Genomic DNA, 16,203 nt, shown 5'->3' on the forward strand with positions numbered 1-16,203 from the left:
CGCATGTCCGACAGCTCTCCATCCGCAGTACAGAGGAAGACAATGATAGGTACGGAGGGTCACTGGCCGGGCACTAGGTCGGACTCCTGTGCGGTATCCCACTTCCGGAAGCCCACCCGTTTGTGTGCAGGCGGCCTTAGTGGCACTGTGTTAAGCCGGATTCACACAAGCGTATTTACAGGTGAAAATTTTGCGCCCACAATACACAGAGAATAGAGCTGCTGACTCTAATGGGTTAGTTCACATACTTCGCATATTTTACGTGCACATTTCAATCATGAAAAAAATACGTAGCATGCTTTATTTTCCTGCGCATTTGTGCGGTGAAAGAGCAGATATCAAACTAATTACAATAATTGGCCATTTCAATAGCTGGGAACATCGTTGCACGTTTTTTTCATGTGCACAAAAAAGTATATTAAAATATGCACCTGCCTATTCCGCAAAACGCAGTGCGAATACACGCAGATATAAGCATGCGATCGTGTATCGTCTTACAGATCATGACGTGTTTTAGTATTTTGTGCAGGCCAGTTCTCCATAGGTCGTGGTAACTTGTTATCACGCTATAGCCACACGCTGCAGACTTTCCACCATGAGCCAGCGACATGTATTACACGGGTAGTTGTGTGCTGCAGAGTTCTCTCTGCTTATTGAAAGGGTTAAATCCAGCCCTGATAATCCGCAGCTAATGATTGATGTATTGGGGATATAAAACCCACACCACACGTCCGATCCGCTGCAGATTCTGCGCTGATTTTTTCCCGCACCATGTAGATGAAATTTATTAGTTGGACACATGCAATTCTGCGGGAAATCCGCAACACGTCCGCCCCATGTGACAGTAGTCTAAGCTTCACAGGACCTCTGCATGGACCTATGAAAAAAGTCACAAGCCGCCTTCCAACAATCGTAAAACATCAAAAATGAATACATTGCTTTAGATGGTGTGAAGGCTTGTAAGCATCGCTGTGGGGTCGAAAAATGTGATTCATGAGACCAGGCCACCCCCTACTGCTCCATGGCCCAGTTCTCACGTTGACCCATTGTAGATGGTGGACAGGGGGAAGCCTGCGCACTCTGACCGCTCTGCAGCACGCTGGGACACTCCGTGTGTTCTGACACCTTTCTATCATAGCCTGCAATATCATTTTTTGAGCAATTTGTGCTACATGGGCTCTTTTATAGGGTAAGACCAGACAGGCAGCCCTCACTCCGCAAGAGCAGGTATGACCCTTGGTTGCCCCATGATCCTGCCTCTGCTTCACCTGTTGGCCTTCCCTGGGACAGTGGGAACATGCAAAGACCAGGGGCAGATGCCAGAGCAGTATTATTATTATCCTCCTTTACTTACCTTAAGGACCAGACACTTTTTAGGGATTTTACCCATGTGGTGGTTTTACTGCCTTATTTTTGCTGCATTTTTTTTCCCGTGACATATAGGGCGATTTTTTAAAATAGCTTTTTCACTTATTTATCCCCCCGTTTCTTAGTTTTATTGGGAATAAAAAGCTAAAAAAAATATATATTTTTAAAAATTTTTTTCTAGTTATTATTTTTTTTCATTAGTATATTGACGCTAAAATGAAGTATGGGAAGAGGTTCCTCATTTTGTTTCGGACGTTTTGATATATAATATGTATGGTCTTGGATTACAGGGCGCATATAGCGCCAGTTTTGGTTGGCGTCGGCTTTGGGTTATTTACTTTTTTATGTATATAGTTGTTTTATTCTGTCATATTTTTTACTGATGTATGTAATTATGTTTTTTACTATCTATGTCCTACATGACGTCATATAAGACCTCTGGGGGACATTCACATGTTTTGGGGTTTTTTTTATTTGATACTTTCCCACTGTAGCTGAGGCATCCATAGGAGCCCCACTTACAGGGAAAACATCCCCTGTAGTGACAATCGTAACTGGCAGAGCTGATCAGGGTCTGCTAGGAACCTGCAGCTCTGCTGTAGCAGGGAATCCCTGCGGTCACGTGACCCCCAGGCTCGCATACTGAAAGAAACACTTTCACTTTAGTACATATCGCACATTGAGCACTGTGTACTAAAGAAAGGAAGGGGCAGAAAGGATTAAAACCCATTTCTCCCTCCTCCTCTGGGTTATCAGCTGTGACTAACAGCTGACAACCCGTCCTGCTTCTGATTGATTATAGAAGCATGAGTCTTTAATCCTCGCCGTAATTTTACATATGACTGGGCTTTAAGCCTGGGACCAAGCACCGTATATTTACATTGCTTGGTCCTAAATGGGTTAAACGCAAATTCTAAATTATTGCATTTTGTACATTGGCCACTAGATGTCAGGGTAGTGCCCTCATCAAATTCAGCTTTTTCACCTCAGCCCTTGCACTGATCAAACAGGATATATTGACCCTTCACTACGCAAATCAACCATTGATGTCGTCCCTAACCTTTCAAGTACCATCGAAAACCATTGGAGCTGTCATTAAAGGGGTTGTCTAGCATTTATTTTAAAAATTGGGGAAAAAAACAGACTTCGCACCATAGACAATAACAGACAAGTTTATATTCACCACTCCAGCCCCCCAGTCCAATGATATAATGTTTACAGACTACTGCAGCCAATCATAGACTTTGACACTCTAGCACTGAGGTCTGTAATTGGCTGCAGCAGCCTGTGACATCCCATATAGAGGCTGACTGCAGATTATAAACAACGACTGGGCGCAGAGGATGCAAATATAAGCTTGTTTTTTATTTTGTATCATGGGGAACCTTTTTTCATATTTTTCCCAATATTTTATACAATAACTTTATCTTGTTCACTACATTACCCATTTCACAAACCTAGACCATGGGCATTGTTACCACTAACCTCTTTAAGGGTGTCAGGACTGAACATATTGGAACTTGAGCCCCTGATATTCCCCATTGTAGTCTGTAGCCTTGCCATCATGCTATCAAAAGCCCCATTTACACACACAGGTGATTGCTCAAAATTTGTTTATTCGTCCATTAGTAGCTTATTAGCTTCATTTGCATGTAAAGGGGCCTCCCTGAGCTGTATGCAGATAATAGCAGGTGGTCTGTTATCTGCATACAGCCCCTTTGTTCTGCTGTAGGACTGCAGCTGAAAACAATGTTATCAGCGCTCCTGCAGAGAATCACAGCATGCAGTCCCTGTTATCAGCTCTCTGGCCTAATGATGGATTTTATGCTGAACTAAAAATAATCACTCAGATGAAAAGCATACAATGGTAGCATGTACACACAAGGATTATCACTCAAAATACATTGTTTGAGTGAATTTTGAGCGATAATCGTTGCGTGTAAATGGAGCTTAAGTCTCGTTTAGTTTGTGTTCTGAGCATTCTGAGATTAATTATGGATTCCACCTGCTCTATGGCCAATCACAGCTTCTGATGCTTCAGTCGGAACTTCCGGTCCCTGAGTATGATGGCTGTTTAGTGCATTGTGCTCATTACTACACCTGATCTCCAGCTCTGTATACCGAATGCTGCTGATATCTTACTACACCTTATCTCCAACTTTGTGTACTGAATGCTTCTTATACCAGACTATGAGCATATACAAAATCATGCAGGGTTTTCCATTAAGAGGTATAGGCATATTCACCATTATACATAGATGTTCCCTGTAAAGACAATGAGGGCTACTCCAGCACTCAATATGAACACAAAAATATATATACCAGACTATACCTAAATCTCCAACCGTGTGTACCGAAAGCTGTTTACACCTGATCTCCAACCCTGTGTACCAAACACTGCTTACACATGACTACACCTGTACTCCAACTCTGTGTACTAAACACTGCTTACACCATTACAACACCGGATCTCCAACCCTGTTTACCGAACACTGCTTGCACCTAATCTTCAACTCAGTGTATCGAACGTTGCTTATACCTTATTACACCTGATCACCAACCCTGTATACCAGAGGTGTAACTTGAAGTTTCTGGGCCCCAATGCAAAATCTGTAACAGGGCCCCCAACTATAATGCTTTATTCATACTACTGCACTGCTGGGCCCCCTAAGGCTGTGCCCGGGTGCAACCACATCCCCTATAGTTACACCTCTGCTGTATACCAAACACTACTTATATCTGAATATGGCTGCTTCTTCCAATGGATTCCAAATCTAAGAATATACATCAGTATTAACCCTTTCCAATCCACTGTCTGACGTCTAAAGTCATTCTGATTGAAGTCTGTACAGCTCCAATGTCAGAAGACGTCCGGCAGGGTATTCTTACTGTATATTACTGGCCGCTCTGTTGTCGTTGGCCTCTCCAGCATGTCCTATACCGCAGTACTGGCTCTAGCCAGCAGATGACACCATTGTATAATGGTAGAAAGAGAAAGCCCCCTAGGAAACCCTGAATCCAAAATTGGATTGCAAAGGGTTAAAGAGTATGCTCTCTGGTCCCCTTTCCTCACCTTGTTCCGCTGGCTGCCGCATCCATGTTTCAAGAGATGGCCAGGTCTTATGGAGACAGCCAAGCACCCTGCACTATGCTGTTTCCTCAACTTATGAGATGCATAAACACTATAGCTTGCCACGCTGCTTGCATAACCATAAATTCTCTTCTATGGGCGTTATGGAGACAGTGTTGTTGCTGTAAAACCAGGCTACGTCTAGAGGCAAGATACGATGGCCAATGGGATGAAGCGAGGCGGGATAGAGTTGAGGGCCCTCGTTTTAGACATAGGTGCAGGTCCGTGAGTTGGGACCCACATCTATCAGATGTTTATGTTATATCTTGTGGACGTGCCACAAATCTCTGGAATTGGAATGCCTCCTTAACTACTCTAGACCACCTGACATATTACCATTTCCTCCCAATAGACCATCAAGGAGACAATATTTTGTCTTGTCAAGCTGCCCAGAAATTCTATGGGTTTCTCTCTTTTGTGAATGCAGTTTGCAGGCATCTATTTATCTGCCACTATGTGGCACTGTGTTGTGGCCACTGTATGGCTAATTATCTGGATGCTATATGGCAGTATTCATGTGATGCTGTTTTATATCAGCCGCTTACTTAGAATAGTGCTCATGCTGCTATTCTGCTTACTAGCTACAAAGGATTAGAGGGAACATTGAGCAACAGTTACAGTATATAGGATTTCTCAGTCTTTAAGCACAATGTTTCTACTGTGAGGGTATATGTATATATTGCCATATGTTGTTTATGCTTTTATACCTGTATGCAAGTTCTATTCAATGCTAAAATGACAAAAACTTAATATGTAGCCTTATATCAGATATTCCAAAGCTTTGCAAGACTGAGAGAGATGTATCCAGAAATTCAGAGATGATACAGAACCTGATACGAAGGCCGCGTGCTTGGCTGTTTTCCCAGAAGCGCAGTATCAAGTTAATGACTGTTTAACTATGTATATGACTAACACTGCCTCAGGCGGAATTGCAGACATCACATACATGGTTATGCGGTGGATTTGAGCCAATGAGACCATTACTAGAGATGAGCGAATATACTCGTTTCGAGTAATTACTCGATCGAGCACCGCGATTTTCGAGTACTTCCGTACTCGGGTGAAAAGATTCGGGGGGCGCCGGGGGATGGGGGGAGGCGTGGCGGAGCGGGGGGTAGCAGCGGGGAACAGGGGGGAGCCCTCTCTCTCTCCCTCTCCCCCCCCCCCCACTCCCCGCTGCTGCAACCCCCCACTCACCCACGGCGCCCCCCGAATCTTTTCGCCCGAGTACGGAAGTACTCAAAAATCACGGCGCTCGAGCGAAAAAGGGGTGTGACCAAGTAGGTTCGCTCATCTCTAACCATCACCCATTCCTAGTAACGTGACTAAAACGTATAAGACCCCATGTAATCTGTAATAAAGTGCGCAGTTATGTCCCCGTGTGAGGAACTATTCCAGACCTCCGTGTGTGGTGTTTCTTCTTTACCGCCAGCAGCAGGGCATTGGGGTGGGCCTGATTGGTGCTGTGTGCAAAATTTCCCTGACACTACTGTCCCATACGCATAAGGCCTGGTATATACAATACACAGCTGTTGGCTGAAAACGTGTTTGGCCAGTAGCTATCTTCTTAGGTGCCATATACATGCCAGCTTGACATGAATGTTGTCCATATTTATATCAACAGAGAGAGAGGAATGAGTTACTGTTAGCAATGCTTCTTGCTATAAGAGAGAGCATACTTTATAAAAAGCCTTAGTTTGCCTACAGCCCAATGAACCTGAGTAGGTACGGTAGTATGTCTTACTTATAAAAAGCACAAGGGGGTGCTGTTGCTTCATAAAATAGTATGAACTGCATCTGTTCTTCAAGTATGTATATATACACATCAATGGAAAAAAAAATTTCTGGACTGATAATAAAGCTTAAAGGGGTTGTCTCGCGGCAGCAAGTGGGGTTATACACTTCTGTATGGCCATATTAATGCACTTTGTAATGTACATCGTCCATTAAATATGAGCCATACAGAAGTTATTCACTTACCTGCTCCGTTGCTAGCGTCCCCGTCACCATGGATCCGTCTGATTCTGATGTCTTCTAGCTTTTTTAGACGTGCTTGCGCTGTGCGGTCTTCTTCCTGGTGAATGGGGCCGCTCGTGCCGGAGAGCTGGTCCTCGTAGCTCTGCCCCATCACGTGTGCCGATTCCAGCCAATCAAGAGGCTGGAATCGGCAATGGACCGCACAGAGCCCACGGTGCGCCATGGGAGAAGACCCACGGTGCATTGTGGGTGAAGATCCCGGCGGCCATCTTGGTGAAGGAAGAAGAAGGAAGAAGGAAGACGTCGCAGAGCGGGGATTCGGGTAAGTAATAAAATTTTTTTTTTTAACACATCCTTTGGGGTTGTCCTGCGCCGAACGGGGGGCCTATGGAAAAAAAAAAACGTTTCGGCGCGAGACAACCCCTTTAAGGCCCAATGCCCACGGACGGATTATCGCTGCAGAATTCACCGCTACACGCCCGCTGCGAATCCCGAAGCTATGTCAATCCAGAGACATGCTGTATTAAAAGATTCTCCCCTGCTTACGAGCGGAAATCAACCGTGATTTTCCTCTCGCGGGAGAGAATCGCAGCATGTTCTGTTTTGTGTGGATAATCGCATGGACGGCTTCCATTGCAGTCAATGGAAACCGCTTGTCCGGCGATATTCCGCACTGTGGGCACTATGGAAGTATCGTGGGAATCTGCGTCATAGCCCAGCATCGGCGCTTCATGCTCTGCACTGTGCATGCGCACCAGCTTGCCAGGTGGGACACTCGTGGCAGATCTGGAGAGGTAAATATGGGGTCTCTGGGGGGCGCTGGGACTGCTTTTACTTTCTAATACGCAGTGCTCATTGAGCACTTCGTACTCGGGGAAGCAAAAGGCAGAAAGGGTTAAATACCCCTCCTGCCTTCTCCTCGGGGTTATCAGCTGTCACTAACAGCTGATAACCCGTTTCTGCCTCTGATTGATTGCAGAAGCAGGAGGCGTAAATTTTACATACGGCTAAGCTTTAAGCCCAGGACCAGGCGCTGTAAATTTACAGTGCCTGGTCCTAAACGGGTTAATGCCCATGTCTGCAGGCACGCACAGATGCAGATTCAGCAACGGAATCCGTACGTGCCCGTGGGCATAGGACCTGATAGAGAGAAACGTGAACAGTTTTACATATGAACAAGAATAAGATAGAAGGGTTAATCAGCATGTAAGTAAATAATTACCAGGTAAAGAAAAGATATAGCAGTTACAGCTCCTAATACTTCCTGACTAGGGATGAGCGAACGTGTCCGTTACGGACACATCCGCACCCGGACACCGGCTTTGCCGAACACTGCAGTGTTCGCGCGTAAGTGTCCGGGTGCCGCCGGGGGGCGGGGAGATGCGCGGCGGCGCGGGCGGCAGTAGCGGGGAACAGGGGGGAGCCCTCTCTCTCTCCCTCTCCCCCCCACTCCCCGCCGCACCCCCCCGCGCTGCCACGGCGGCCCCCGAACTTTTTCGCCCGAACACTGAAGTGTTCGCAAAGTTCGGTGTTCGGGCGAAAAAGGGGCGGAGCCGAACGTGTTCGCTCATCTCTATTCCTGACTAAATAACGATATTGCAAGAATCTACAAAGAAAAGTTCTGTAATCGGCCTGCTATGCAGTGGTTGTAGGATGACCATGCTGTACAAATACAGTGACATTTCAGGAGTGTAAGGCCTCCCTCACATGCATTGCGCAGAGCTGTGACGCGGTATACTTTAGTTTTTGGCCACAGCGATGCTGCGGCCGATGCCGGCTTCTAGCACTCCTCATCATTGATGAGAAGTGCTAAACCCCTAAAAACAGAATGGACTCCACTCGAAAATCGCTGCGCTGAAAAGCGGCTGTCTGAGGCTGCGTGAGAGGCTCCATTAAAAACAATGGGATCCTCTGACAGCGTTTAGCGCTAAATGCTGAAAAAAAAGCACCTGTGTGAGGGAGGCCTAAGGATATCACCCGCAAGCATTTTTTCAAATATATACGTCTGGTGGATCAGTGTGATAGTTTCTGCTATCCTGGGAATAGCAACACTCTTCCAATGTCTCAGTATGACTAAATTTGAGCATGCTGGCACTTTATGTCCAAAAAAAAATCGGTATTTCGGAGCCTGCTTCAACTCTTTATCACAAAATTTTTGGCCCAACTCTCTTTCCCACTCGCTTAATGGATACATTTTTTGAAAATTAGCAGTATCATGTAATAAAGTATATATACATTTTAACTCTTTAATTCCTTTAGAGAACATTTTGAATATAGCTGGGTTACCCCTAAATAATATAATTTTATGTGTATGTAGAAAATGTTGTCCTTGTAGATACTTGTAGTAGTTTCCTGGAGTCAAGGAATATTCAGATCTTAGTTGTTTAAATTGGGTAAGAGAGTTCTCTTGCGATAAATGTAAGCAGTTAGAGATGCCCATGAAGTTCCATTTTGATATGTTCAAGTATGGGATAGCATATTGAAGTATATCCAAAATAATGTAATCTTTCAGAAGTGCACTCTGGGAATTCACATAATCATGACATTTTTTTCCATGCCTTTAAGGCTATTTGAGTCAACAGGGAAAGGTGGGGTGCAAAGGCAAATTCCATAATGGGATTACAAGCAGAGTTTTAGTTGAGATAAGAGAGGCTAGATAATGCTCTGTATGGACCCAGTGGTTCTGGGCATCAGACCTCTGCCATGGAGCTAGATGGGAGACGTGTGGCTAGAGAATAGGCCTAGGCCTCCCATCCAGCTATCTTTAGAGAATATGGTACTAGCAATGTGATCTTATTCGTATCTCTGAAGAAACGTTGTGGTAGTTCGATCAGGAGAGTCCAAAATAGAAATACTAATGTGGGCAACAGAAGCATTTTGAAATAAGCTTTCCACCCACAAAATGTCACATTTAGATAATCTGTGGGATTCTTCCTGCAATATTTTTAGCATAGGTTTGAAATTAAAAGCTTTTGGTGCAAAACAGATATAGTTATACTCAAGTATTTTATACATGTTTGTTGCCAATCAAAAGAGTGCTTGTTTTGTAGGTAATGTAGTAGGTCATTAGAGATATTCACAGGCAAGATTTGAGATTTCTGTTTATCTTGTAATAAGAGATTTGTCCAAACTCTTTTATTACCTCCAAAGTAATTTCTAGAGAAGATATGGGGTCTGTTAGCGTCAAAATAATATCATCTGCATGTAGCGATATTAAATAAGAGTAATCTTCAATCTGCAGTCCTTTGCTTAGAGTGTTTTCCCTAAGGGCTTGCGCCAATGGTTCTGGTCCTGCAGAAAACAAGCCTTCATACAGCTGTTTGATGAAAAAAATAAATAAAAGTTATGACTCTTGGAAGGTGGAGGTGAAGAAACAAAAATTAAAAACTAAAAAATCTCTGGTATTGAAAAGGTTAATTATGAAACAAGAATACTCTAGGTCAATGGTTATGAAGATGGTGCTATAGAGTTCATTCTTCCTACAGTTGCTGAGAGAAGTATAAGCTAGTTATACATTGTTAGCACTCATTCAAGTGAATGGCAGCTAACGCTGGGTCACCGTAGTATTCACATCATTGGCACTCGGGGAGTCACATAATCCGGCCTCAGTTTCAAGTGCTGTGAAGCAGTTTCCCAATTTTATAGAAACTATAAAACTTAATTCTCCGTCTTGGGGAATGCTGTGAACACCACTAGTAAGAATGCCCCCCGGGGATGCTTGCATGGTAGACAAGCTTCATAGAATAATCAATGGGCCCTTGAAGATGTCTATCTCCCTGGTGGCACAACACACTTTGTCAGTAACTAAGCCTTAGGGACAGATTGTTGTGCAGAGATGTACTGCTTTTAATATTTACATTTGTACGTTCATAGTTTGACTCTTACCTAGTTTCTTACTCACTTTTACCAGTCTTCTGAAAGCAGGGCTGCTGCCAGGTTCTCTGCAATTAAGTTATGTTTTTACCCAAACAAATGTGTATTAAGCAAACCATATTTGAGTCAGTTTAAAGCGAGTACTTCATTCCACGAACTGGGCACTCTTCACGTAGGCTTTCAACTCCCCAAAATGCATCAACAACATATGTAGAAAACCAAACCTTCCAGCAGGCCCATTATTCTCATGGCTAGGCTTCCAAGTGGAGATGTGAGAGTGCATAATTGTTACGTTCATGCAGGGGGGACGTACAGGGCCCTTCTCAGACGTCACCAACATGTTAGACCAAGGGGTAAATAATTTCCACAATGGACCAATATAGACATATTAATTCACCAAAATGCGGGTAGCGGTCATGGGAGGTCAACGGGGCAGGGGAGGAGAGTAACAGCGAGGTCGGTACAGCGGTGCCGGGAGGTGAGTTTGGAGCCCAGCGGGAAAAGTGCCAGTCGGGGCTGGCAGGGAGCCCAGCGGGGAGAGTGACAGTGGGGCCAGGAGCAGAGATGGCAGTAGTAGGACCAGGAGTAGGAAAAGGAGGGCGAGGAGATGTGTGAGCTGTCAGTGGGGAGAGCCGATACATATGTCTCTGGGGAGCTGTGTGCAGGGCATCAGCCAATCCTCAGCTGTGGGAGTGACCTGCCCGTCCCCTGTAACTCAGCCCGACCAACCCGTGTCCCCACCCATACTTCCAGCGGAAACATATTACACCAGTACCCATGCACCGAAGGTCCTGTCAACTCAGCTCTACTTCCCGATTGTGACCGATGCACCATAACAAAAATATTGACTCCCAAACCAGGTTACTTTACCCATCACATAAGTTTATGGACACAGGCTCATAAGACAAACAGGCGATCAGGAGGTACTATGAAAATCAGTATGAAAAGGGACACTGAAAAACCATCTCTATTTATAATGAATTGTACTAAATGTTTACAGTAATATCATGTTTATTTAGAAAAGCCCAGGAGCCGTTTCCAAATAAGACTTCACAAATTCTATTTGTAATCATATGTATTATATTGTATGTACAGTCGTTTATTACAAAATCCATAATTAATTATACAAGTTATATGAATATTTCTTGCAGTAGGTTTGTTGTAACCAAATTAAAATATGCATGACATTTACCACAATATGTTTCAGTTGAGGTTACATTAATAGTAAGGAATATGTATGAGCAAATATAACACTGCAATATATCAACCCTTACACAAAAACATCCGAATATCAAGAAAGTTGCATTTAAGGCACATGGCAGTATATACATGTAAGTAATCTCTTTTAGCTGGTGAAAACACATACTCTTTTTAATGTGGTTATAAATACATGTTGTACTCTGAAGGCATGATTAGTATATATCCAATGCATCCAAATGTCCAATATATAGGTTTAATGGCCATTGAAGACATACTTTAATACACACATATATACAGATTGCAATATATTCCGTATTAAATTTATTGTTTGTCAAATAGGCTTTTTAAGGGTATGTTCACATGCTGCAGATTTTGGTGCAAATCCACATCAAAATCTACATGTGTAATGTGAATTTTGACACAGGTTTAACTCTTTTATTTGAAGAAGTGAAGTCTGCACTGAAAATCCGCAGTATAAATTGACATACTGCAAATTTCAAATTTGCACTGCATGTAAATTCTGTTGCAGATTCCACGCCGATTTTGCATGCAGCATGTGGATAAGATTTGTTAAAATATCATCCACATGGCTTCTACTGTAAATGCTGTAAAAAATCTGAGCATTTATGCTCCCTGTGAACATACCCTAAGGCTGGGTTTCCACACAGTTTACACTGTATGCAGTGGCGTAGCTAAAGACTCATGGGCCCAGGTGCAAAAGTTTATCTTGGGGCCCCCCAACTTCTCTTACTCCTTAACCTGCATATGAAACCCTGTCCATCCATGGCGGCTAGTGGCCAGATGGTCTTGACTGTAAACCCGGCAAGATCTTATCTGGCATGTGAGTGGGCAGGATTTGATTGCATGCAGTTAATGCAGATTAGAACTTAAAGAAGACCTGTCTGTTTTAAGCCTCATGTCCACAGGCCCGCACGGTTTCCCCATGCAGAATCCACCCGGCCCGCAGACATGAGGACAAAAAATGCATTTTACTCACCTGTCCGAACGCTGCAGGGCTCTCCTCTCCTGTGTCATCCTCTCTTGCCACAGTGTTATCCGCGGCCGTGTCGCGAATTGGATGGCTTCCATTGGCTTTAATGGAAGCCATGGGAGCTGTCCGTTCAGGAAAACCGCATAAAAAAGGAGCATGCTGCGGTTGTTTTCCTACACGATCGATCCGCATGCTGGAGGAAAATGACATCCGCAGGTATTTAGTTACCTGCAGTTGCCCAATGATTACCAATGGGCGCGGATGACCCGCGCAGATTTTGTAAATCACTTAATGCCGTGGACCTGAGGTCTTAGTAAATACTTGCTATATGCATACAATAACAGTTCTGGAGCATCTTTTCTCACTACTGTGTTGTGCCAATGTTCTACTATTACTCCTGGGCATTGTACACTGCCTTTGACTTTCATGTTCCATATTTTAGTGGTATTCTTCCTAATGTTCTGCCTACTCTCCAGAATAATTCTAAAATACAACACTAAGTAGAGGAACACCTGATGCCACAAAAAGTGCCAATGAGTACTTAGTAGGTGGTAACTCCATGTTCTTCTGGGACACAGGACATTCACTTCAAAGTTTATTGATACCTTGAAGAAATGACCTGTGTAAATGGACCTTGAATTAGATTTTTACCTTTTAACACCATTTTTATTTTATGTCTGTGGCAAATAATTTTCTTATATTTTTATAGTGGTCGGAGCTGCATTTTTAAAGGATAGGTCCACTGTATTATAGGCACAAACGACACAAAGAAATATGTGCCCTTTGGCAATTAGCACAGAATATAGCCCAGTAAAAGTTACTACATTCATGAGGTTAGCGCTCCATCTTACTCCTGACCATGTATTCTGCAGTAAAATCCATGTGCTATATATGGCTTTGCTTTGGATTTGCCACAAATTTTACCCTTCGCATTTCAGAGAGTGGAAAATGCTGTGAAAATCCATGGCAGCTACTCTGTAATAGAAAGTGAGATTATTGTAGGCAGTTTTTGGACAAATATACTCACTGACAAAAGAAAATAATACACATTGAAGGAATTGTTGGAATCAAATGAAATGCCTGAATGTAATGATGATAAAAGAAAGTGAGGAAATCCGTACAATTTAAAAGGAAGATCTGTTGGGCCGCCTCATGATGAGATACAGTCGGGCATAGGGGCATGCAGGCTCCGTATGTTATCCTCTGACACATTTGCCTACAGATGTTATAACTGGTGCTTTACATCCTGCACACTCATAGGTTGCTGAAGCTGGCGTCCTAGTAGGTTCCATAAATGCTGGAATGCTGATAGATCTGTAGAAGAAGGAAATATGGCAACCTGGCAGTGGCATTCCTGTGACACCCTTGCTGTGTGCGGCCGAGCATTATCCTGCTGAAAAATACCTCTTGGAAGCCGCCGTTGGAGGAACACAAGTGGCTGCAGGATGTCCTGAAGATATCGCAGAGCTGTCATTGTCCCCCGTACCACTACTAGGGGTGACCGACTGACATATGCAATGGCTCCCTAGATCATCTCACCAGCAGTGGGGGCAGTATGTTACTCCACAGCTAAGGCAGGATTGAAGCGCTTACCATGAGGCCTGCATTCTCAAACAATAGTATTGTCGGCTCCCAAATAGAGCCTGGAATCATCACTAAAGACAGTATGGTTCCAATCCATAGCAGTTCAGCTTTCTCTGTGACAACATCCCTACAAAGCGAAGATGACGGCATTGGGGTATTAATGGTAGGACACCAAATTTCCTACTATTAAGCACCTGAAAATGGTCCAGGCAGGGACAGGAGTCTGTAATAAAAGTGCCAACTGTGTCTAGATGGTGGACAACAAAACTGTTGGATATGCTCATGCTCAACTGATCCTCTCTACTGGTGATCTGTCGGAGCCTGTTCGCCATGTGTGCATGCCCTCACATGACCTTTGCTCCCAAAACCTCCTTGGTCAGAAGAGACTAGATGGCTGGCAAAATGACCATCCTGCTTCTCTCATTCCAATGAGGTAGCCCCTCTCAAAGTCTGGGTAAAATGCCTTCAGGTGCATCTTAGAGGCATGTCTAGCAGTCAATAATCTCTCAATAAGGGGTACGCTACACAAAAGTAAGCTCTGAGAGCCTTTTTATAGGGCAACGGAGGAAGCACTCTTATGGTCTCTGGTGGCAAGACCCAGTGTCTAATCAGACAGTAACTGTAAACATTTACATATCTGCCTGAGAAATAACCTCATGCCGAGTTTTTCAGCAATACCACATTTATATCTGGTTGTATTATGTTTTTGTTAATAAGTGTAGTTCTAACCATCTTAGTGAATAATGTTGGTAATTCATGTGGTTTCAGCATACTATATCAGCACATTAAACATGTTCCAATGATTAAACTCAAGTTAAAATATTGCAAACACTCGTTTAGTATACCACTTATGTATGACCAACAAACCTGTTTATGAGTTTTTTTGTATCTGATATGACAATGCTGAATGCAGCCTATACAATTAATCTGCCAATTACTGACAATGATAATTAGATGCAGAACCTATAGTATGTATATATGTCATCTCATACTATACGAGGGAAATGATCCTGCTGGAGTCTTATCCTGCTACCTAAAGCCATTGCCAACTAAGATACAATGAATATTCAATGATAATTAGCTTCTGATGTTACTATACGCCCCAGCAATCTCTAGGTTTTAGCTATAAGCAGTGTTACATAAATCTGTTTTTAGGTACGCGTGAACCATGCTAATTATAGAAAAATATAGAACACTGAATATGAAATTAAGAGTCATTAAAAGGGTTGAGCTCTATTACATAAGTATACAGCAGCTATGTGAATTTAAATTAGGGAAAATAGCTTTTCAGAGCCATGATGTCCCTGTTAGAGGAAAGTAGGTTTCTACGCAGACATAGGAGGTGGTTCTTTACTGTAAGAGCAGTGATACTTCAGAACGATCTGCCTAAGGACGCATTGATGGAAAATTCGATAAAAAGGTTTAAGACGGGCCTGGACACCTTTTTTGAGCTATACAATATTATGTTATAATAATCATTAATAACTTAAAAAGGGTTGTTAAACCAGGGATTATTCTGATTGCCAGATTGAAGTCAGGAAAGAGTTTTTTCCCTTAAAATTGGCTTCCACCACATTGTTTTTTTGCCATTCTCTGGATCAACATTGGGAGTTAATAGGCTGAACTGGATGGACATGTATCTTTTTCGGCCTTACATACCATGTTAAACACTGTGAATTCATATGTAAAATAAAAAAAAGGGCGGTTGGTACGGTGTTAGCTAGTAGAGCAAAATGTAATTGTTCTCAGTAAGAAAACCAAGAAATCTTGTAGATATGATACCTTTTAATGGCTAACAAAAATACATGATGTAATAGTGAGCTTTCGGTCCTGAGAGGTTGGAAAGCTCGCCATCATGTATTTTTGTTAGCCATTAAAAGCTATCATATCTACAAGATTACTTGGTTTCTCTTACTGAGAACAATCACACTTTCCATATGTAAAAGCACAGCGGAATTGGAGATTACATAATGAAACATGATTAAAATGGTATTAAGAGTGGCATTGCATGACTGCATAGTCCATGGACATACATGTTCATGAGTGAGGTAACATAATGCTCCCCAGTAGCACTAGTGTG

The 16,203-nt window shown here is 43.1% G+C and overlaps 1 protein-coding gene across 1 annotated transcript in view; it reads right to left on the reverse strand.

Annotated features, from left to right (window-relative positions):
• Window positions 1-16,203, reverse strand: part of MYZAP (myocardial zonula adherens protein) — a 131,739-nt gene that overhangs the window by 20,955 nt on the left and 94,581 nt on the right. The window lies entirely within an intron of this gene.

This window comes from Eleutherodactylus coqui, chromosome 2 (assembly GCF_035609145.1).
Source record: "Eleutherodactylus coqui strain aEleCoq1 chromosome 2, aEleCoq1.hap1, whole genome shotgun sequence".
Classification (NCBI taxonomy): Eukaryota; Metazoa; Chordata; class Amphibia; order Anura; family Eleutherodactylidae; genus Eleutherodactylus; species Eleutherodactylus coqui.